The 23,029-nt window shown below is 44.8% G+C and overlaps 1 protein-coding gene across 3 annotated transcripts in view; it reads right to left on the reverse strand.

The window, feature by feature from the left end:
- APBA1 (amyloid beta precursor protein binding family A member 1) overlaps positions 1 to 16,487 on the reverse strand; it is a 108,792-nt gene extending 92,305 nt beyond the window's left edge. For all 3 annotated transcript variants that reach the window (XM_052777844.1, XM_052777842.1, XM_052777843.1), the window contains exon 1: positions 16,337 to 16,487. The gene's annotated coding sequence lies outside the window, so the exon portion shown is untranslated. The remainder of the gene's footprint in view (positions 1 to 16,336) is intronic.
- Between the last annotated feature and the right edge of the window lie 6,542 nt (positions 16,488 to 23,029).

Consider the following 23,029-nt stretch of genomic DNA (forward strand, 5'->3'; position numbering starts at 1 on the left):
CCCTTCAAGGATGAAGTTACATGTCACCAAGGCAAGTGGACCACCATGAAGAGGTATCCAGTACCTGAGGGAATTAGCTGTGCTGGAGGTGATTTATAATGATCCAGAAAATGCGCAGTCACCCACAGATCCAGATGAAGTCCAATGCACACCGATGTGGCGGAAGTTTCTACGAAGTGCACCACCAAACTATGCCAACTCATTGGCAGTAATGTCCTGGAAAGAAGGCTATGGACAAACGGTGGATGAATTGGCTGTCCAACTCCGGCAATACGAAGGAAGTCTCTCTTCCTCCCTACGGGCCTGTGTCTCAGCTGTAGAGGAATTGTCCCGAGAGTTCCAGCAATTCAAAGTGGATATGTCCTCCTCCCCACCTGTACAGGCCCGCATCGCAGCTATTGGGAGTAAGCACTCCTCTGCCCAAGAGAGAGGAGAGAGAAAGTACACACGGCGGGCTAACCTGTGGTTTTACCTGCGTGACCATGGAGAGGACATGAGGAAGTGGGATGGAAAACCTACCTCAGTCCTGGATGCACGGGTACAGGAGTTGCGAGAAAAAGCAACCAGAAAAGAGGATTCTTCTTGGAAAGCTGCTGCTCCAGTTTCCCGTGAGCAGTCCCCCAGATGCAGTAAATGGGCTGATGCCATTTCTGATCCTCTTGAAGGGACTTCTGATTCACGTGTGCAAAAAGTGAGTAACGGATATTCTAACCAGGATTAGAGGGGCCCTGCCTCCAGCCAGGTGGAGGAGAGGGACAACCGAGTCTACTGGACAGTGTGGATTCGATGGCCTGGCACATCCGACCCACAGGAATATAAGGCTCTAGTAGACACTGGTGCACAATGCACCCTAATGCCATCAAGTTATAAAGGGGCAGAACCCATCTGTATCTCTGGTGTGACAGGGGGATCCCAAGAGCTAACCGTACTGGAAGCTGAAATGAGTCTAACCGGGAATGAGTGGCATAAACACCCCATTGCAACTGGCCCAGAGGCCCCATGCATCCTTGGTATAGATTATCTCAGGAGGGGGTATTTCAAGGACCCAAAAGGGTACCGTTGGGCCTTTGGTATAGCTGCATTGGAGACGGAGGAGATTCAACAGCTGTCTACCCTGCCTGGTCTCTCTCAAGACCCTTCGGTTGTGGGGTTGCTGAAGGTTGAAGAACAACACGTGCCAATTGCTACCACGACGGTGCACCGGCGGCAATATCGCACCAACCGAGATTCCCTGATCCCCATCCATAAGCTGATTTGCCAATTGGAGAGCCAAGGAGTGATCAGCAAGACTCACTCACCTTTTAATAGTCCCATATGGCCCGTGCAGAAATCTAATGGGGAATGGAGACTAACAGTAGATTATCATGGGCTGAATGAAGTCACGCCACCGCTGAGCGCTGCTGTGCCAGATATGTTAGAGCTTCAATTTGAACTGGAATCAAAGGCAGCTAAGTGGTATGCCACAACTGACATTGCTAATGCATTTTTCTTCATTCCTTTGGCAGCGGAGTGCAGGCCACAGTTTGCTTTCACTTGGAGGGGCGTCCAGTACACCTGGAATCGACTGCCCCAGGGGTGGAAACACAGCCCCACTATTTGCCATGGACTGATCCAGGCTGCACTGGAAAAAGGTGAAGCTCCAGAACACCTGCAATAAATTGATGACATCATTGTATGGGGCAACATGGCAGAAGAAGTCTTTGAGAAAGGGAAGAAAATAATCCAAATCCTTTTGAAGGCTGGTTTTGCCATAAAAGAAAGTAAGGTCAAGGGACCTGCACAGGAGATCCAGTTCTTAGGAGTAAAATGGCAAGACGGGCGTCGTCACATCCCTATGGATGTGATCAACAAAATAGCAGCTATGTCCCCACTGACTAATAAAAAGGAAACACAGGCTTTCTTAGGTGTTGTGGGTTTTTGGAGAATGCATATTCCAAATTACAGTCCAATTGTAAGTCCTCTCTACCAAGTTACCCGGAAGAAGAATGATTTTAAATGGGGGCCTGAGCAACGACAAGCCTTTGAACAAATTAAGCGGGAGATTGTTCATGCAGTAGCCCTTGGGCCAGTCCAGGCAGGACAAGATGTTAAAAATGTGCTCTATAGTGCAGCTGGGGAAAATGGCCCTACCTGGAGCCTCTGGCAGAAAGCACCTGGGGAGACCCAAGGCCGACCCCTGGGGTTTTGGAGTCGGGGATACAGAGGATCCGAGGCTCGCTATACTCCAACTGAAAAAGAGATATTGGCAGCATATGAAGGAGTTCGAGCCGCCTCAGAAGTGGTTGGTACTGAAGCACAGCTCCTCTTAGCACCCCGACTGCCAGTGCTGGGCTGGATGTTCAAAGGGAGGGTCTCCTCTACGCATCATGCAACTGATGCCACGTGGAGTAAGTGGGCCGCACTGATCACACAACGAGCTCGCATAGGAAACCCCAGTTGCCCAGGAATTGTGGAAGTGATCACGGACTGGCCAGAAGGCAAAGATTTTGGAATGTCGCCAGAGGAGGAGGTGACATGGGCTGAAGAGGCCCTGCTGTATAATAAACTGCCAGAAAATGAGAGGCAATATGCCCTGTTCACCGATGGGTCCTGTCGCATTGTGGGAAAACATCGGAGGTGGAAGGCTGCTGTATGGAGTTCCTACACGACTAGTCGCAGAAACTGCTGAAGGAGAAGGTGAATCGAGTCAGTTTGCAGAAGTGAAAGCCATCCAGTTAGCGTTAGACATTGCTGAAAGAGAGAAGTGGCCAGTGTTCTATCTCTATACTGACTCATGGATGGTGGCAAATGCCCTGTGGGGGTGGCTACAGCAATGGAAGAAGAGCAACTGGCAGTGCAGATGTAAACCCATCTGGGCGGCCGCACTGTGGCAAGATATTGCTGTTCGGATAGAGAAGCTAGTGGTAAAAGTACGTCACGTAGATGCTCATGTACCCAAGAGTCGGGCCACTGAAGAACATCAAAACAACCAGCAGGCAGATCAGGCTTCCAAGATTGAAGTGTCTCAGGTGGACCTGGACTGGCAACATAGGGGTGAGCTGTTTATGGCTCAGTGGGCCCATGATACCTCGGGCCATCAGGGAAAAGATGCAACATATAGACGGGCTCGTGATCGAGGGGTGGACTTGACCATGGACACTATTGCGCAGGTTATCCATGAATGTGAAACATGTGCTGCAATTAAGCAAGCCAAGCAGTTAAAACCCCTGTCGTGTGGAGGGCGATGGCTGAAATATAAACAGTGGGAGGCCTGGCAGATTGACTATATCACACTCCCACGAACCCGCCAAGGCAAGTGCCATGTGCTTACAATGGTGGAAGCAACCACTGGATGGCTGGAAACATATCCTGTGTCCCACGCCACTGCCCAGAACACTGTCCTGGGCCTTGAAGAGAAAGTTCTATGGCGACACGGCACCCCAGAAAGAATCGAGTCGGACAACGGGACTCACTTCCGAAACAACCTCATAGACGCCTGGGCCAAAGAACATGGCATTGAGTGGGTATATCACATCCCTTATCACGCACCAGCCTCCGGAAAAATCGAACGATACAATGGACTGCTGAAAACTACATTGAGAGCAATGGGGGGTGGAACTTTCAAACATTGGGGTACACATTTAGCAAAAGCCACCTGGTTAGTTAATACTAGAGGATCTGCCAATCGGGCTGGCCCTGCCCAACCAAGACTTCCACATACTGTAGAAGGGGATAAAGTCCCTGTAGTGTGCATGAGAAGTGTGTTAGGAAAGGCAGTCTGGGTTAGTCCCCCCTCAAGCAGAGACAAACCCATCCAAGGGGTTGTTTTTGCTCAGGGACCTGGGTACACCTGGTGGGTGATGCAGAAGGATGGGGAAGTTCGATGTGTACCTCAGGGAGATTTGATTTTGGGAGAGAATAGCCAGTGAATTAGGCTGTATGATATTTAACTGCTAAATAACCTGCCAATGTATGTCATTGTATCTATAGTGTCTATATGCCATATCAAGGGTATTACTGTAAGAATTACCCAAATGACTGAAGGATGGACTTTGAGACTGAGCCAAGTACAACAGTGATAGAACTTGAACTGGTGCCCAGCAATTTCCTCGAGATCAGCCTCTTCGACCTGCAGGCCAAGGGTGTGGGTTGCACCAAATGTACCAGCCACAAGTTCCAAAGGCAGCATACAACAACCTAACACCTCACACCATCTCTCTTATCCTGAAGAACTGTTACAACAGATGGAGCCCCAAAGTCATGGACTAAATAAAATTGATGGACACATTGGAGAGATAGCCCATCGACTAAGGGAATACTATTTGGGGGGGGGGGGGGGTGTCCATATACATATATATATATATATATAAAAGACAAGGAAAGTGGTAGTAGTTGATTGGAAAATGTAAGATCTGGGCATGATGTAGATGGTATAGAATAAGGGGTGGATAATGTCCTGGGTTCAGCTGGGATAGAGTTAATTTTTTCAGGAACCTCGGAGGTGGGGGGGGCATAGCCGGGGCAGCCGACCTGAACTAGCCAAGGAGCTATTCCATACCATGTCACATCATGCTCAGTATATAAATGGGGAGCGGGCCGGGGGGAGGGCTCGGGACTTTCGGTGGCGGAGCATCGGGTTCCAGGTGGTAAGCAGTTGCACTGTGCATCACTTTTTTTGTATATTCTTTCATTAGTACCGTTGTTGTTGTAACCTTTTTTTTGTGTTGTCCCAGTAAACTGCCCTTGTCTCAACCCTCGAGGTTCCAGGGTTTTTTTTTCTTTTCTCTCCTCCGTCTCCTCCCTATCCCACCGGAGGGGGGCGGGAGGAGTGAGCGAGCGGCTGCGTGGTGCTTTGTTACCGGCTGGGCTGAAACCACGACACCAAGTAAAGTGGAGAAAGTTTGCTTCTGCTATCCAGGAATACATTAGTCCCTAATTAATCAATAAAACCATACAAACCCTCATATAAAGCAGTGTATGATCACAGCAGCAACAATGGGTAACTTCCTTTGCTAACCGAACACTACAGAAGTGCCATGTACTTGATATGCAGATGACAAGAGAAACTGTCCATGCCCGTCACAAGGTCTTCTGTCTTTGTAATTCACTGAGTATCTGTATTAGTGTGGTAGAAAAAAATCAGAAGCAGCCTTATTCATATATTCAGCATTAATAAAAACACAAATGTAAAATTGACAAAAATTTATTTCTTTGACTGTAAATTCACTAGGCCACAGAAAATGGAAAGACTTTCCCTGACTCTGGATTATCAGAGCTATGCAGAATGGTAACAACTCACTGCCAAGTCTTCAGCATGAAGAGACAAAGATTTATTTAGATGCTGTGGGCTGCTGGCTCCAAACTGTGGACTGTGAAGCTGTTTCTATCACAATGGTGAAGCATCTGCCAATTTTTAAGCTCTAAGGTTTTCCCATTAACTCAGTCCATGATTGTCCTATAATTCCCAAGAGATAAAGTTATTTTTTTCTGAAACATATGTTTCTAGATTAAATGCACACCCAGACACGAACTCGCTCAACTCTCTCCCCATGTGTCTTCCACAGGTTGATCAGATCCCTTGCAAAGGCATTTTTTCTAACCTCGATTCCTTGCAGACAAAAATCCACTATTACATCATTGCATTTTCTTGGGGATTATGTCACATGTCCTGGGAATTCATGAATGGGGCCACATTTAGAAGTAGAAGAATTAGCCTCCTCAGGACAAAGAAGAACAAGTGGAAAACATGATGATGTAACTTACAAGCCAGATACAGATGGGAGGAAAGAGAAAAAAGAAGAGGATTAAATCCTCACCACATACAATCCAAAGGCATTTAAAATACAAAGTACCCACAGCAAAACTAGAACAGATACTCACCAGATGCAAAATAAAATGTGTACGTGAGATTACCTTCCAGACCTTGTCACAAGTGCTGTGCACACACAGATGAAGCCAACGGATGACAATGCTATGCCTTACAAGAAGGAATTCAATTTTCATGTGCTACACTTAGGGACAGGAAAAAGAAAATTATAACTAGCACACAGGAAGGTTTCCTCTGAGGTACCTGGGGCTGAGACTGAAGAATCTGAGATCATAAAGATAATCCTGGAAATAGAAATAAAATCACTGCTATGATCCTGAGTCCCCAGACAAAAACTGGCAACAATACCACCACCATCTCATAAAATGCAAATTGACATTGGTATATTTTCACTCCATGTTTGCTTCTGACACTCAAATACCTCCTCACAAGTGAAAGTGTCAAAAATCTCATCAGCTCTCTGTGTCAGTACTTGGTAAGCTACAAACATTAGCAAGAACAGATCTGGGAGCAACTAAAAGAGAATTCAGAAACCACTGCCTGTGGGGAAAGAGTATCACAGCTGATGAGCAACAGAACAAAAGACTAAACTTCTAAGGCATTAGTCTCTCCTCAGAGCAAATGGCTTCCAGATTTGCACCCCTGAAGCTTAACATGTTGATCCATACATTTTCTCTTTAGACAGGACTGCAGCCAGAAGATTTGCTCTTTGGATAATAAAAACAGGCTTGGGATCTTCAGGGGGATTCCTTCCTCTTTGTAAAAAAATGTTGAATTTCATGAACATTCTTCTTAAACAGCTGTGGTCGTGGGATCTTAGGGTGTCTTCAAAAGATTCAGTTAAACGAGCGCACGAGAATAAACAGACTTCAGAAATTGTAACAGTCTGAATATATAACATTCAGGTACAACAGCAGGTGCTTTTTGTACTGTGTGCTAAGTGCTTGTTATGTATTTGGCATTGGCTTGGTTACAGCAAGTATGAGATAACTCACTAACATGCTGTGTCATCAAAGTGTACCAGATGGATGTTCCAATTACACAAAGTCTCTTCCCTTCCTCACTCCTCTCCTCCAAACAGGATGTAACTTTTAAAGAGCAATGACAGGTGCCAACATGGAAAGTCCTCTGTGTAAGCACTGCTCCAATTACTGTAGTCAAAACTAATGGTAAAATTTGGTCTTGATCTTGAAACCATTCACAAAGCTGTACTGCCACAGTGCTTGCAAGGCTTCGGGAAGGGCTAGTTTGACCAGGGTGAACACAGAATGATATAAAACTGAAAAGTCTCAGGCAAGTTTGATTTTTTCCTAAACAACCCACTCCTGCCACCGACCTCAGAAAAGCTCCCCTGACCCTGCCTTAACAGGTGACCGATACTTTTTTGCATTTTCAACATCCCAGTTTGTCTTCTTAGGGGAAAAAAAAAAATAATTAACTAGACTCCTCCCTTTCCCATATTCACCCCCTTACACACACATGTCACCTGTAGACTGCTGCCACTGGACAGACCGACCACAAGAGTGGTGCGAGGCCTCTTCCTCATCAGCTGGCACCAGGGCAAAATGGGTGGGTTTCCAGTGAAGCCGCAGTGACAGACCACTGCCTCACATTGAACAACTCTCCTCTGCAAGCAGAGTCTTCCTTCCTAAAACCCAACGGCATTCCAGCCAGGTCTCCCATGCTGTTCAAACTAAGCATGAATAATTATAGGTGACTTCACAGCATGCCACTTCATACTTGAAAGATTTGATGACTTTGTATTTGCAAACGTGTCCTCTCTCCCTAGCATGAACCCCCACAGGTGCCAGGTGAAGACCAACAAAATCCACGCGAAGACTTCATTGGATTCTTCTCAAAGGCACTAAAGCAGTGAGTTTTATCTGGATTATCAGGTATGCCCACTATTCACCACCTCGCTACATCTGAAACGCCAACACAAAAAAGATGCCACCAAGGTTTGAACGCTACTATGCCATAATAACTGTGTGAGATATTGCAAAAGGCCAGGAAGCCGCAGGATTCCTGTCATACACTGGAGAGAGGGAAAGTCTTCAACAGGCAGAGTAAATAAAGTGACAGTAGATGTGCACCTAGTTGGAAGAGGTTAGTCTTCAAGGGGTGTGCGTCTGATTTTTTAACACACTAACCATCAATAACCGTGACACAGAATATAATAAAAATGGAAGAATAACAGCTTTTTTGTGTACTGTCATTAAGACTTCGCAGTTCATATGATTACTAAACCTTCAGACTGAGTTAAAAAGTGTTTTAACTGACTGAAAAAATATCTTCCTCTTCCTCGCATCACAAGAAGCCCTGAATTATTCAACCCCACCCTCTGAATTCCTTCCCTGTAATTTCACCCTCTGGTTCCACGTGTAAGACACCTACAGAAGTACAGTACATATCCCTCAGTGTTTCCAATGTCCGATGGCCCTAAAGTCACTGTTGTACACACTCTGCCATTTGAAAACACAAGGCTTTTGTACAGGCAGCTGAAAAAGTCTTCCTTTTCCAAATAAACAAAGTACTGTTTCTTAATAAAAAAGGAACTCTTACCTTATTGTTGTTTGTGCTGTTCTGTTATCCAGAGTGTATCTAGTGTATGTATATAAACCTGCACCGCCGCGCCTGTGGATTCCACTGCTTACACGACCATAACACACAGTTAAACACTGCATATCAAAACTGAATTGTGAACTGCCCAGGTTTCAACACAGTTATATACTGGAAGGAAAAAAAAAAAAAAAAATCTTTGGACCTCTACCTAAGAAGTCATTATCTTCATGGATAAATATGCCGAAGAAAAAGCATCTTCAATAAAATATGAATTTGCATACCAGAAATTTGACATATAAAAATTGCCTTTGCTCTGTACAAAAAAGGCTGTTCATTGCAGTTTTAATTCCTAGAGACTCACCAAAAGGCAATCATTTTTGGAGTAGAGAACTTATTACTTTTTTGAAAAATGACTATATGAATATTAAGTGTATAAAAGCTAGGATTGTGCTTTTAATATTTACTTTCCATGCAACTGTATTTCCACACTGCCATTCAGTTCAAAATGCTTCTATTGGCTATCAGGGGGTAATTTATTCCAAGGGAGTCTGACAGAGAACCAGATCTCCTGTAGGAAATATTTTGTTATTCCTGGTCAACGACAGCTAACTGGATCCCAGTGATACAGGCACTCTCCTAACCAGTGCGGCAGAAGACATCAGGTGATAACCAACGTAATGCAAAGAGTTACCTGATGCACTACTGAGACTACTTTTTATCTAAAATAAGCAGTGATACATGCAGCTTATAGACATCCTAATCAATCTATTCTTCTCTTCTCCTTCCAGCTTACTTATTTGGCTTTCCTTGAGACAAAAATTTTGTTCAAGAAGCTGGGCTATATTGGCTCCAAAACCAGAAATAATCAATTCAGTATCTAACTAGAAATACCAGTTCTTTTTAACAAAGTAGTTAGATTTGAATCCAGAACATGTTTCAATGTATTGTATATCGAAGCATTAAATTTGTGTAACTCCTAAAATATAGATGTGTTAATTACCTTTAAATTTGCATTCAAAAGCAGCTTGACCTAAGCTAAAATAAAGACATTCAGACTTTACAGTTTTCTTAGGTAAAGAAATAAAAAGATAAGTGAGAGTGTGTTAAGTCCCTAACTCGACTTTAACTGCAACTAAAACTGCTGATTCCAAAATCGATGTGGCCCAAAGGGTACCGCACTCAAAATACAACCCATTAAAACTGCTGGATTTGGACAAGACTTTAAGCTAGGGCTAAGCAATCAGTCTAATAATCATAAGGCTGTAGTTCAAAGTCTAAAGCCTGGATGTTGAAGCTAATGCAGAGCCAATGTTATGAAGTATGGCGCTGTCCCCGTGGTCCGATGCCCAACTCCTTGCCAAGAAGGCATCGAGCTCAAACGTCTTTCCCACACTCCTCGCATCCCTAGCATGGTCCTGCACGAAGAAGCTTTCAAGGACTTTGGGATCTTCTCATTGTTATGAAATAAAATTAAGCATGCCAAAATCTGAATGATGTCATGGCAATCTCATAAGTGGATTGCATTAATCATTTATCAGCAAAGGAAGATAATTCTTGCATGAGAGCAGAACCCTGAGTTCATCCCTATTTATCACTCTGAGACAAAAGGTACAATAGCTGTGGATATCAGAAATACACATGAAGTTCATGGAAAGGGTATGTAAAATATCCACTGAAACTGCAATGGAGTTACAAAGCTACAGACTGGTTTTACACTGACTCTTTTATTTAATACAAGCTTCTGTCAGCTCACCACAAAGTTACTGGGGCAGATTTTCTTCATTAGGTAAAAGGTAACTGCACAGCGTATAGTTAGTAAGAATGCTGCTTAATAAATCTTTCATTTTAAAAAAATAGTACTCTAATTTTTAAACTGTTGCAACATAATTTAACACAAAAAAATGTTTTTGAAACTTTTAGATATTACTTTTCTCCATTTTGATCATCTTAAAAATCCAATTTAAAAAAAAAAAGAAAAAAATTATCAGGTCACTGGATAAGCTAATACAGCACACACCCCCATATTTCAGCCCTTTCCTGGGTGGAATGACTATAGTAAGACAGACTTAAAAACCAGCACCCATCAGGAGGTAATCACCGTTCTCCTCACACAGTAGACGCTCTTCACCCCAACACTCCCGTTGCCCCAACGGCAGAGGCAGAGCGAGCAGCTCTCTCCATGGCGGCTCGGCCGGCAGAGGAGGAGGCCAGGTCGGAGGAAGGCTTGCCTCCAGCAGCCGTGCCCCATCCCACCGGGGTGGTAAGCTAAACCTTCTGCACGCTCCCGTGTTTGAAACCCATGAGAGGCGCATCGCTTCGGCTTCAGAGCTTCACGCTTTAGTTAAGCCAAGAGGTACACACATGGCATGTACAGCTCTCGCCTTAGTCACCCAATTTGAGCAGAGCTCAGATCAGATGGCGTTTAGGGATCTTCTCCAACTCAAGTTACTCTGTGATCATAAAAAAGCTCATGTGAGAAAGCTGTTAAGAAAAGATAACAAAAAAGTCCTCAGCTCCCCACACACATCACACAGAATGTACCAATTTCCTCTTCCAACAGTGGAGGCAGTACCCACCCTCCCAAAATTCACCCAAGACATCCAACATAGAGAAAGCTACTGGGTTTGCCTGTTCTTTGCACTTGAGAGTGTCAGTTAAAGCTGACCTTAGCCTGGGGAAGACCTAGAGCAAGAGCTTTTACCCTTACCCACCTCCTCACCCTGCTCTGGCAGGAGCCTTTTTAGATATTACTCTCAGTTGTTCTTTTAAATATGTTTTTCTAATTTAAATTTATTTAGTCTAAAGAAGAGTTATATTTAAGATTTCCAAAGCACCAAGATTTCAAACATGATCAAAGTACCATCAGAATAGACACTATGTAAATACATGGTAACAGTAACACTGTTGGCAAGAATTGCAACTCATATATCAGAATAAATAAATAAATAAACAAACAAACAAACCAACCCACAAATAAAACCTAAGTATATGTTAGGAATCAGACCAATACAGGGCACCAAACTTGTATCTCCTAGTTATCGAACCTATACCTCAACCACACATATACAGAAAGGCAGTCCTTACCCTGATACACATCCCCAGCATGGAGAAAATAAAGCAATAGTGAGTTAATGTAGGGTAGTTTCTCAGTCGATCTTGGTAGCAGATGGCCAAGTTTTGTAGACTCCATAGCTCTGCTGTCCTGGTGTTTTCTTGATCTGTTCTCATCTTTTAGAGTTGAAAGCTTGAATATCAAATTCAGCAGGGATGCTCTTGATAAACAAAAAGGGTGCCAAGGAGGTTCAGAAGAGTTTAATTAGTTGAAAAAAGAAACCACCACTAAAAGGCTTCAGCCCAAATTCCAAAGATGTGCTGCTCATCTGTCACACTCACCCACAGACTTCTAATGAAGTCTCTCACTCCTTACGCTCACATTTTCCTGAGATGGGTGACAAGGCAGTCATCTTCTTATGGAGAGTAATTTTTATTGAAGTGCTCGTTAAAAAGAAATAAGTAAGTAATGCTTAATCGCTGGCTTATGAGCAAGATTTGACAGACCAAACAGATAATCCAAGAACATCTTGGACAGCATGGGGGAAGGGTACATGTCTAAGAAAAAAAAAATTTAAACACTCTGAATTTTTTAAACATTCTGAAATAATTGGTTAAACATCGCAGAACGTCTCCTCCTCCTTTCACTAGGCAATGGGAAAAACAGAGGCTCCTAGTGTGGTCTACCTCACCTAGACTACTTATTGTTTTAAATACTTCTAATCCATTTCCTTCACTACTTTCCTTGATGATGCAGAAAACCCCACTGCTTATCGACAAACAGTTGCTTATACAGGCTTATTGGATGATGGAAACTTCTCCCAGTAAGTATTTGCAATCGGACAGAACACAGCACGGCAAACACCTTGTAGGACATGATCCTGTAAGGACAACACAATGGACCAGGCGAGATGCCACTTTCCCAGCGGCATCTCCCTATTGGCTCCTTGGAAACAGATTTGCACTCCCATTCCCACTCCTCCTCCTATGTCAAGGTGGACCCTCTCCAGCAGAAAGGGTCTAGTGGAAAAACACCATCCTATGGTCCTAGAGTATCCTCAGCTAAGTCCTCTGCCATCCATAGTTGTCATGTACCCATTATGCTGCTCCTGTACTTACTTCTTCAGAATTAGGACAGGTATTATCATAATTATTTGCCCGCATATGTGAAAGCAGCAAATAAAGATGTTTCCCTAGGCCCCTTCGGTAAAGCAACAAACATGCAGCCTTTTTAGAAGAACACAGCCTCATGGAAGGGAAACAGAAAAATACTATCACACTGCTCTCAGCAGCTGGCTTATCAAATCAATCAATACTATGAAGCAAAAACAATCAATCTGTTTTTCAGAAACCTTTCACCCCTATCCAACATGTATTACATGCAGTCTATTAGAAATAAATGAGCAGAGGGTTGTTTGCTAGATCTCTCATTAAGCAGGAATCTTCACCTTCTGTGAAACGAGAAAAACACATTTAAAAATGCATTATTGGAACATAAAGGCTTCACTTAAACCTACGGTAATAGGATCTTGTTCAAAGTTAAGCTTCAATTAATCAAGCTGCACTGCCTATGGACAACATGTATTAAACTATCTGAAGCACCTCTAATTTTTTTTTAAATTTTTTTTTTTTTGAGCATAAGGGAAATGGTCTGATTCTTCTAATTCATAATCTCATATAAATCCAGAACAGCTACAAACAATAGCAGACAATTCATGGGCCCAGAGAAAAAATGCTGAATCTGGTCTGAAGTATCTAGGCCATGAGATGCAAGTTAAAAGTTTTAGCTCTCTGTTTGATTTTTTTTCCTTCGTTTTGTCTATTTGATGACTCTGAAATTTATTTTATAATTTTTTTTTTTTAATGTGATCATTAGTTTTGGATACTAACCCTGAACTCACATATATGCAGTAACACCACAGAACCAATGTACTGTGTATTTTCCCAGCCACCTTTTCTGGATTTACTATTTGTTTTTCCTGATTTTGTTTGCCATAAACACTACTGCACACTAAGACAACCTAAAGCCGAAAAACAACACCACCGCAAATGACTACCCACGCTGGCCTGTTAAAAACACAAAATAAGCAGCTGAACAGGAGATTCAATTTCTTTGTACCCGCATGTCTTTCATGTCAGCTCTAATGCCGGCTACGTTACCTACGTTTCAAAGATCCATGTAATCCTCATATTTCAGGCTTTTTAAGTTTAAGAAAGTAAGCATTGAATATGACTGTGGCTTAAAATGGTATCAAAGAAGTCAGAAGCCAGTTCCTGGTCCAATTAAAAACTATTCAAATCTCATATGCAAAGAATTCAGGTTTCTGGTTAGCGTTGCTTATTAGACAGATGGCACAAACTTTAGCCTCAAAATTAGTAGTCCCTGATTTCAAAGCATTATGGAGCTTTTCATCCACATAGAGCAAACAAGATGTTCGGGCTTATCTCCAAAAATCCACACTCACTTTCTCTGGCCCGCAAGAATATGGGCACGATGGTCTACACCAAGATTTTCACCTCTGGCATCCACCATGCCACCACATTCAGCATCACAAAATTTCTTCCAAAGCATTACTTCCTATGGTTTAAACACATGAAGACAGTTTTAACAAATAAAAACTTTGGAATGCATTTCCACTCTTCCCAACATGTAAGGAACTGAAGACTTATAAACAAATGATTGAGAATTAAATTATTAACTTAAGAAATTGTGAAAAGGATTTTATATTAAGGAACCAAAAAGAGTTACATGAAAAAGCTTTGGTGTCTCTCCCTCCTCTCCAACACACCAAACCTATCTTTTCTATCTAGCTACATGTACCAAATCACCTTCCCACCATTCTTACATTTTATAACCAAAGGGCTCATCTGTGAATACCTTTATTTTAATAGCCTTCCAAAAGGCTGGCCTTGCATCTGTTAGAATACAGCATACTAGCCAGAAAACTTTCTATTTTAAGCAAGGACAACGCATTAATGTAAGATAAAAGTATCGCTTCAAGCTACAACTGGAAACGTCCAGGAAAACTTAGACAAATGAATTGTATGATTCATACTACACAGCCAACCTTGAACTGCCATTACTTTGTAGAAATCAGTTTGGCCTAAAAGCTCATAGATCTCTCAATCTCAGGTCACATCTTCCAAGGAAGGTAAGCTGTCTTTCACTCAGGTTTACATTTCACTCACTAGACATCCAGAAAGTCCGTCCCAAGGTGCATTAGAACGCTAAATTTTCTGCTTTTGCAGAGTTGCCTGTGGTCTTCCATTATTATTTGCTGGACACTTAATTTTTCAGTATAAATACACATGAATTCACAGAATTCAATGGTAACTGTTCTCCTTCACTCCCAAACAGTGTTTCTGGGCAATCTACACCCCACCCCACCCAAACAGAGCAAAAGGTAAACATGTACCTCACTTTTGGCTATCTGCGTACCACTAAAACATAGCATCTAGAGAATAAGCACTTTCTATGTCACCGTCAGTGTTTGGGAAAATCAGGTATCACGTGCTTGTTCCAGCCACGGGCTGCAAAGGCAGGTGCAGCCAGTCCAGATTTTAACAGCAATGCAGCAGAACCTGGAGTACTGTGATTGGAATATTTTCCAGAGCAAGTTGGTTGGGACCCCACAGGCCACAGTCACAGAGCAGATGCAAAACTGTAGCCACCTGGGTGTACTCTCATCAGCTGGTGTAACATGACACATGCCAAAAGACAAGAAAAATGCTACATGTCCGACCTGCCCTACACCCACATTAGCTCACTCTTAATATATGCAGAGTCAGGCAAACATCTCTGCTTTCTAGTTCCTCAGCAGCTATGAAAACAGCCAGATCTGCAACACGCTCTCTAAAGCAAACTGCAATTCCACAGCCCAAAAAAGCTATGACAGGGGAAAGCAAAAGATGTGGTAGTTTTCCAGCCTAGGCCCACGTTCCTGTCTCTCTTAAAAGGCGGATTTATCGATGATGGCAATAAAACAAGTCTTGGTAAATTGCTCCTGTTAACACTGATCTTTCCAGAAAGCAGATGCATCACCTACAGCTGCGCTGACTGCAACTGCGATTTAGGCAATTGTTGTATCAAACTGCTTTTCCAGGAAGAAAAGGTGAAGACGCCTTCCCTTTCCTGAAACCAGTACCTGATAGTAGCAGATGTCACCTCCCCCCCCCAGCCCAGGGACGAAGAGCAGAACAGGCAACTCGCTGCACCCCACGGAGAGGATGGGAAGACCCAGGCCCCGTTGGGTTCCCTCCGGCAAACCGGGACGCGGCCAGAGAGCCCGGCAGCACCTCCTGCAGGAGAGGGCTTTGCTCCCCGTCCTGCTGCGACAGCGACCACTCGATCGGCGACTGCGGAATCTCCACATCCCCCCCATCTCTCCTTTCCCTTTTCACCACAGAAAAGGTGCGGGGTGGCAAAAAAAAAAAAAAAAAAAATCAAAACCAGCAAACCAGTGCATTAAGGGTATGCACAGCTCCACGCAGCGTTACACCCCACCGACATCAAATAAAATAATTAAACAGACAAAATAAGCGAAAGCACGTCATCGCCCGCCGGAGCCTGGAACCGAGGCGTTCCTGCAGGTGCCGACGCCGCTCCCCGCGGCCCGCGGCAGGTGCGGAGCTGCCCCGCTGGCCCGGGGATGGGCGCACACCCCTGCAGGCGCACGGCGGGCGCCGCAGCCCGCCGCCCCCCGCCCGCCGCAGCCCGCCGCTGCCGGGAGGCGCCGCGAGGGCGGGAGCGGGCCGGCCGCCTCCCCCCGGGCCGGGGACCCACCCCGCGCCGCCCGCCCGCCCGCGGGCCCGCCGGCCTCCCCGGCACCCACACCGCGGGGGGGGGGGGGGGGGGGGCGGGGATCGGACCCGGACGGACGCCCCCAACTCCCGCTCCCGGCCGCGGCCCCTCCGCACCTGGTGCGGGTCCGCGCCACCGCCTCCTCCTCAGCAGGCAGGGCGGCTCCGGCGCGGATGGCAGCGCAGCGCAGGGCGGAACGCCCGGCAGCCGGCTGTTCCTCCCGCAGCCACCATCTTCCTCTTCCTCCTCCTCCTCCTCCTCCTGCCGCCGCCGCCGCCAGCGCCGCCCGGCCCGGCCCCTCCTGCCGCGCCGCCCTCCTCACGTCAGAGCGCGCCTGCCCGCCCCGCGCCGCTGCCTCCGCCGCCCCCCCGCCCTCCCCTCACCCTAGGCCGCGGGGAGCCGGAGCAGGGCCCGGGAGCGGCGGGCGAGGGGTAACGGGGCGGAGGCGGCCGAAGCCCCGAGCTGCCGCCGCGGGCTGCGGGGCGGCTCGCTCCCCCCCCCCGCCCCCTCCCCGCAGGGTGCCCGGCGGCGGGGAGCGCCGGTTTTCGGGCGGGGTGGAGGCGGCCCCTGCCGAGGCGCTCAGCGCAGCTGCCAGGAAGACCCTGGTGCCGCACGCCTGACCGCAGCGTGCGAGCAGCCTTCGTGGAGGCTTATTTCCCCGCGGTAAAGTTCTTAGCGGTGCCTCTTTCCGGAAAGACGACTACTTGGCTCCCGTGTTCGTTCGCACATGTGAACAAAGCGTTAGTCCTTGCGTTGCATCCGTAGCCCAGGCTACAACAGCTATTGCATCCTGTAACCGCTCCTCCGAGCCGCTGCTCCCCGTACTGCGCTGCCTCGGGGATTCCACACGTACGAGCAAAATCCTAGATTCCTCGAGACAGTGTCTTGCATTTTATGGTACTTGAATCAATATGGCTGGACACTCATAACCAAAATAATCTATCGGAAGAAATACACTTTTTTTTTTTTTCCACAGCCAGATTGATTATCTAATCAGTTTTCCATTTAAAAGGGGGTAGGAGACTTTAAGAAGCCTAGAAACTAATGCAAAATTGTAGTATTTGCAACCTAAATTGGTACATTTTGACAGTATTGCGAATTTGTCTCTTCAGAGAGTGCAAAAAACATCTGTGAAGTGTTTAAGCATACCCCACTGCAAACTGTCATAAATAATCTGCATATATAAAGGCTTGTAATTAATTACTATCATAACGTGGTGTTGGTTTGGAACATAATTCTGTTCTTCCCCTCCCAAAAACGTACCTGAAAGAGACTTTCTCCTTCTTGGTAATAGCGTAGCACCCATTCCCCTATTATGATATGGTTCAGACACTCTGTAAGCACAGCTGTACTTTTATATCCTAGCAAAAATGCTGCAGTACTCTGCAGATGAAGACTCTGAAAATGAGAGTATGAAAAAAATACTGTTGAAAAAGAAGGAAGACATTAAGAAAATAGGAGTGACTTTTGTTGCTTAGACAACTGCTACCAAAATCCTTTCTTCTATTTTTAATACATTGCAACACGTCTGGGTTTTTTTTTTTTTCCTCCCTTGCTAATAGTTTTTATTCATTGATGTTTGTCTTTCCTATCCTGGAGACATCTTCCAACCAGATAACTTTTGTAGCAAAAATAACAAAACCTGGAGGAGATCTCGGTTCCCTTCTTTTCTATGGCCTGGATACAGGGCTCTGGTATGGCCCCAGGCTACCACAATTCAGGGTGTACAGAATGCATGTGAAAGACTTCCAAAGCTATTGATTCTTGCATAGTTACATTAGATAAAACACTTCTGACTAAATTCCTTCTTCCTGTCCTCCTTCTCAAAATAATGAAGCAGTTGTTAGGCCTGACCATGATCTAAATTTGCCCTGCTTTAAGAGGGAGATTTGACCAGATGACCTCTAGAGGTCCCTCCCGACCTACCTTATTCTGTTACGTTCTTAAAATTTCGAAAGACTAATAATAGCAGTCTTCATGACTGCTAAACTATATCCAAGAAAAGTTCCACATCCTAAATGCATTTTTCTTCCAGAGCTCCACTTTACCCCATTTGTTTCACAGCTCATTGTGACAGGTCTTCTAGGGCAAAGCTAGTTGTGTGTGAACCTGAAGAGATGCTACTGCTAACACAACAGTGTTAGTATGCTGCATTAGCACTGACCTTCAGGCTCTTACATGTTTTCAATCTGATCATCATTATTTAGTCAATGTTTTTGTCTTTCAAGTTTTGCAATTAAAATGCTGGAAATTGTGGTCTGTTTGTTTTCAAGGTAAAGCTTTCATTTATGTGACACAGTTTTGTTCTAGCTCTTTCTGAAAATGTAGAAACAATTTTGAGTTTTGTAAAACCACACTTATATGAAATTAACCCCCTGGACAAATGTAAACTGCCCTTTTAAAACCGACCAGTTCACATTTAAATACAGCAAATAAAACCTGACTGAAAAACTAGTGTCAAAAGCACACAGACAAATCTGTAACATCTATAAAATGAAGTAATGCTGTGGATGAACCTATGCAATCTGCTGGACATTAAATGATAGCCTTGTGAGGGTGACAGTTTTCCAAGTCATTGTGGTAATCTGTAACAAATGCAAATCAGCCAGCTTCTGGCATATTCAGACACTCTTGTGCTATGTAAATGGTGCTATTTACACTGAACCAATTTTTCATTGTATACAGACCCCCACTGCCCCACCCCATATTTCAGTTTAAAGACAAACATTTGCATCGTCCCATGTGTCAATGGCTTTTAGGGCTCAGAACCCCCCCAGTGACCAAGACATTTTTACTGTAGGGGAAAATGGGTGTAAACGGGCCTTTCTTCCCAGAAGTCCTGCACCAGCTGAGACCAGCTTTGCTGCCTCACAGATGGCTTGTGATTACACTTGCTGCTCAGCCCTGCTGTGAAGGTAGAAAGGCAGACAGAAATTGTTGGATTTTAGAGCCCTCGTTCCCCTTGGTTCCTGCGTAAACACAGAGCTCCTCTGGGCTTCGTGGACAGAGTCATATGGGGTTTCTAATCTGCTGAAATCTGATCTGAATCTGCTCCACAACACCACAGTCTGCCTTTGTTCTTCTAATATTTTAGGGTCATTTGGCACAAGCTGCTGTGTGAGTATCGGCAAAGCATCTGTCTCACAGGGAAAAGGCTGGCCCAGGTTCCATATGGACATCTTGTTAGCTGGGCCTGGATACTTCAAAGGGGAAGAAGTTATGCTGAAGGTTTCTCTTTTCAGGGAAAAAAAACCTATGGTCTGTAAAGTACATTTGTTGGATTCAGCATGTCTACATTCCACCTCTATTTATATACCCATTAGCCTAGATAAAAGCCTTGCCAGTAGCAGCTCAGACATTTTTTACTACATTAGTCTACTAATCTAGTCAGTTTGTATGTATTTTCAGGAATTGGACATTGCAATGATCTTAGGTTTGTGACTTGTTACTTTCAGCCTTGGGCCAAAGGCAAAACAGCTCTTGCAGGCTGAAAAGACCAGTGCAAGCTTGACATAGTTTTGAGGTCAGATAGCTCAAGATCCACGAGGGACAGAAATGAATGCTTTTTACTGTCTGAAAGCTTGGGATTACAGCTTTCATATGTCAAAAAGCATTAATCTCTGACTCTAGTGGTGTGTGAATTACCTGTTGCTGGAAGAGTGTGGGCTGTTTCAGAGGAGCTTGTTGGTACTGAAGTAGGTGGCTTTCAGAAATGGAAATGTTTTCAAATTCTGATAGTGGACCAATGAACTGAAGGAAGGCAGTCTAATGAATAATATCTCCTAGACTCAACCAGCTTATATTCTTGGTTAGCTTGGTCTGACATAGCTAAGTCAGGAGTACAGTGTCAGATCTATGGTTTTCAAGCCTAGAAGTCACTAGTATTGTCAACTATTCCCACTTCCCATGTAACATATCTCTAAAATTTCACCGTGTGCATCTGCATCCTGTCTGTAACTCATTAGCAGCACAAAAAAACCTTAAGTTCCGCAGGCATTTTCCTTCATAAAGTGATTTCCCATGTGAGGGAATGAAACCTTAACATATCTTCAAGCACTCCCGCACACTAGACAAGTGCACAAGGAGGATGGGTGCCTTGCATTTGCTTTATCACTTGAATGGGTGTAGTCTTTAAGGTAGTACAGGAAGATCTCAAAGGCTTTATTCTGTAAATGCTTCTTCTCCCTTTTCTTTGATTATGTCTTATGACATGCCAGCAAGATAGCCTCTGATTGACAGGGATTCAACACCCTTTGATGTCTCCTAGTGCTGTTTCAAGCACTCATTGCTCCCAAAAAGTTCAGTGCAGATTTCTGCAGATCTTATTTTCTGATGATTCCCATCATCCCATTGGCCAAGCCTTGGAGCAGACATCTCTTATATTAGAATAGAAAACTTCACTTCTTTTGGGTTGCAATTATTGTAGACTGCCCACCCATAGCTTATAAAAACAGGTTGTCCCTTTTCTAATGTTAAAACGATCTGAGGGGACAGTATATTACTAGTTATGCTTTGAAGCATTTACTTTGCCTGAGGTCCCTGTGAGGGACTGAAAGAGTTAATGTCTCAAACATTGTGGCTGGGCAAGCCCTGTGTAACAACAGGGGGGATCCGCAGGTGAGAAGATGGGCAGCAGCAACGGGACGGGACGGGAGGGCATGCAGAGGATGCGCAGTTCCGTGTGCGGGCACGCTGAGCGGGACAGCTCGCCATGCATGGCTGGATGTCAAAGAACAGTCATACCTGCCGGGAGAAAGAAGTTAGTCCCAAATGACCGCAAGCCCCCTGTAATCCCCACACCTCATCCCTTCAAGACATCAACCGCTGACCAAGTCTGGGACTAGGAGTGGATCCAGCCACCCCTGAGCTCCTCTCTGAGAAGGAGTGTAGTGAGCAAGGGGGGTCCACTCTGAACCTCCTGACTTATCGGGAGGAATCTCCTTATTGTCTTCACTGAACTGATCCCCAAACAAGCAAGGCTTGTAGTATATGTTTGGTGACATATGGTTAGCACGTGTTATATGGTTTACTGATGTAGTTCCATGCCAATTCTTGATGTGAGTGAATAAAAGTTGAGTTTTGTGAGTTAAAGGATCCCTGGTGTCATTTCACCTTAATCCTGACCCGGGAATTGGCGATCCTGAGTCATTGTCTTGAGAAAGTGGGACGTGACATTTTAATTGCCATCATGGACAAGATTCCCTGAGTCAAGGAGGACCCGGCAGGAATACCAACAATCCACCCGATTTACAGGCAGGGAGAGTTGGGAAGTGACTTCTCTGGTATTGGCTGGGAGAAGTTCAAGCAGTGGCAAGCCATGGCTGCTCAGGAAATGCCGGACCTTGACTGCTTTCCCCCTTCTGAAAAACAGGAAGAATATAAAGCAAGTCATACCCTACAGGGGATGATATGGGCTCACAGTATTTGGCATGATCCTAAATCAGTGGCACAAAGGATTATGGTATTAGCAAAAGAGCAAAAACAGAGACCGGGAAAAGGAAAGGCAATGGTATGTGAAGTGTTGGGAGCTGCTCTAATGGCAGCTCAAAAACATAGGAGTGTAAGCAAATCTGCTGAGGAAGAAAGCATAAAATCTCTCCAAGACTTAGTGAGGCAGCTGCAAAATCAGTTGGTGGAAGAAAGGGCTGGAAGGGAAAGAGCAGAGACCCTGTTAGGTGTGGAACACAATGCGAATCACCAACTTTGTACCGACCTGTGTGACTTACTAGACAGAGAGAAAATACTGTGTGAGGCGCTTAAGGACTGGAGGCGAGCTAGTGACTCCGATTCTGAAAGCGAGTCTGGTTTTCTGTCCCTAGCAAAGAGAGAAAAACGAGAGTCCCAAAAGCCCAAATCACTTTACCCTTTAAAAGGTTTGGAAGATTATAGGAAAATCTTATCTCTTAAGGAAGGTAAAGTGGTATTGCACCCTTTGATAAAAACCAAGATAACAGATGCTGGGGAGGAAGATGAAGAGACTGTGGTAAAACAGATACTGTACTCAGCCTTGGACTTGTCTAAGTTGCAGGAAAAGTTTAGTTGCTTGGCAAAGGAGACTGAGACTGAATAAATGCAGAGGGTCTTGCTGACAGGGAGCAATGGAATCATGCTATCAGAGGATGAAGCCCAAGTATATTGGGGGCCGGGGGTTTTTCTCACAGTAGATGACCCTAGAGAACCCTGGTCACTGACTGAAAGGGTGGCTTATTGGGCAGGAGGTTTAGACCCTCTAGAAAGAGGAGATCCAATCAGTATTGATACCCCCAATATTGATCACTTAACTGAAAGCATCCAAAAAACCACCTGTATCCAACTTATGCATCATAGATGATTAATCCAGAGAGAGTCATCCCCGATGCTGTTGGTAGCCGATCCCAACTGAATGACCCCGCTTGTAAGGGGCTTGCCAGTCTCCCTAAAATTATATGCAATTCAGTTGCAAGACCAATTAAGGGATGCCCTGACTCTGCAAGCAGGAAATCCTGCCAGGTCAAGGACAGGCAGAGCCCTAACCTGGGGGAGGTCGCCCAGGAATTAATTAATGATGGAAGGAGAGTGGGAGTAATTGGAAGAACTGGTGAACAACAGGCAGTGGTACAGAGAATAGAACCAAGAAAACAACCACCCTGCCTGAGAAATCAGGGAGTCAGGAGGAATTTATTATGGGCCGAAGGAATTGAGAGGGGAATTCCCTGAGATTTAATGGAGGGGATGCCCACCATGGCACTGGAGAAGCTTGTCTGCACATGGAAGGGAAAGCAGGGAATACCCTCAAAAGAAGGACCACCTACTCGAGATATTACTAGGGC

The sequence above is a fragment of the Harpia harpyja genome, chromosome Z (genome assembly GCF_026419915.1).
Source record: "Harpia harpyja isolate bHarHar1 chromosome Z, bHarHar1 primary haplotype, whole genome shotgun sequence".
In the NCBI taxonomy this organism is placed as follows: Eukaryota; Metazoa; Chordata; class Aves; order Accipitriformes; family Accipitridae; genus Harpia; species Harpia harpyja.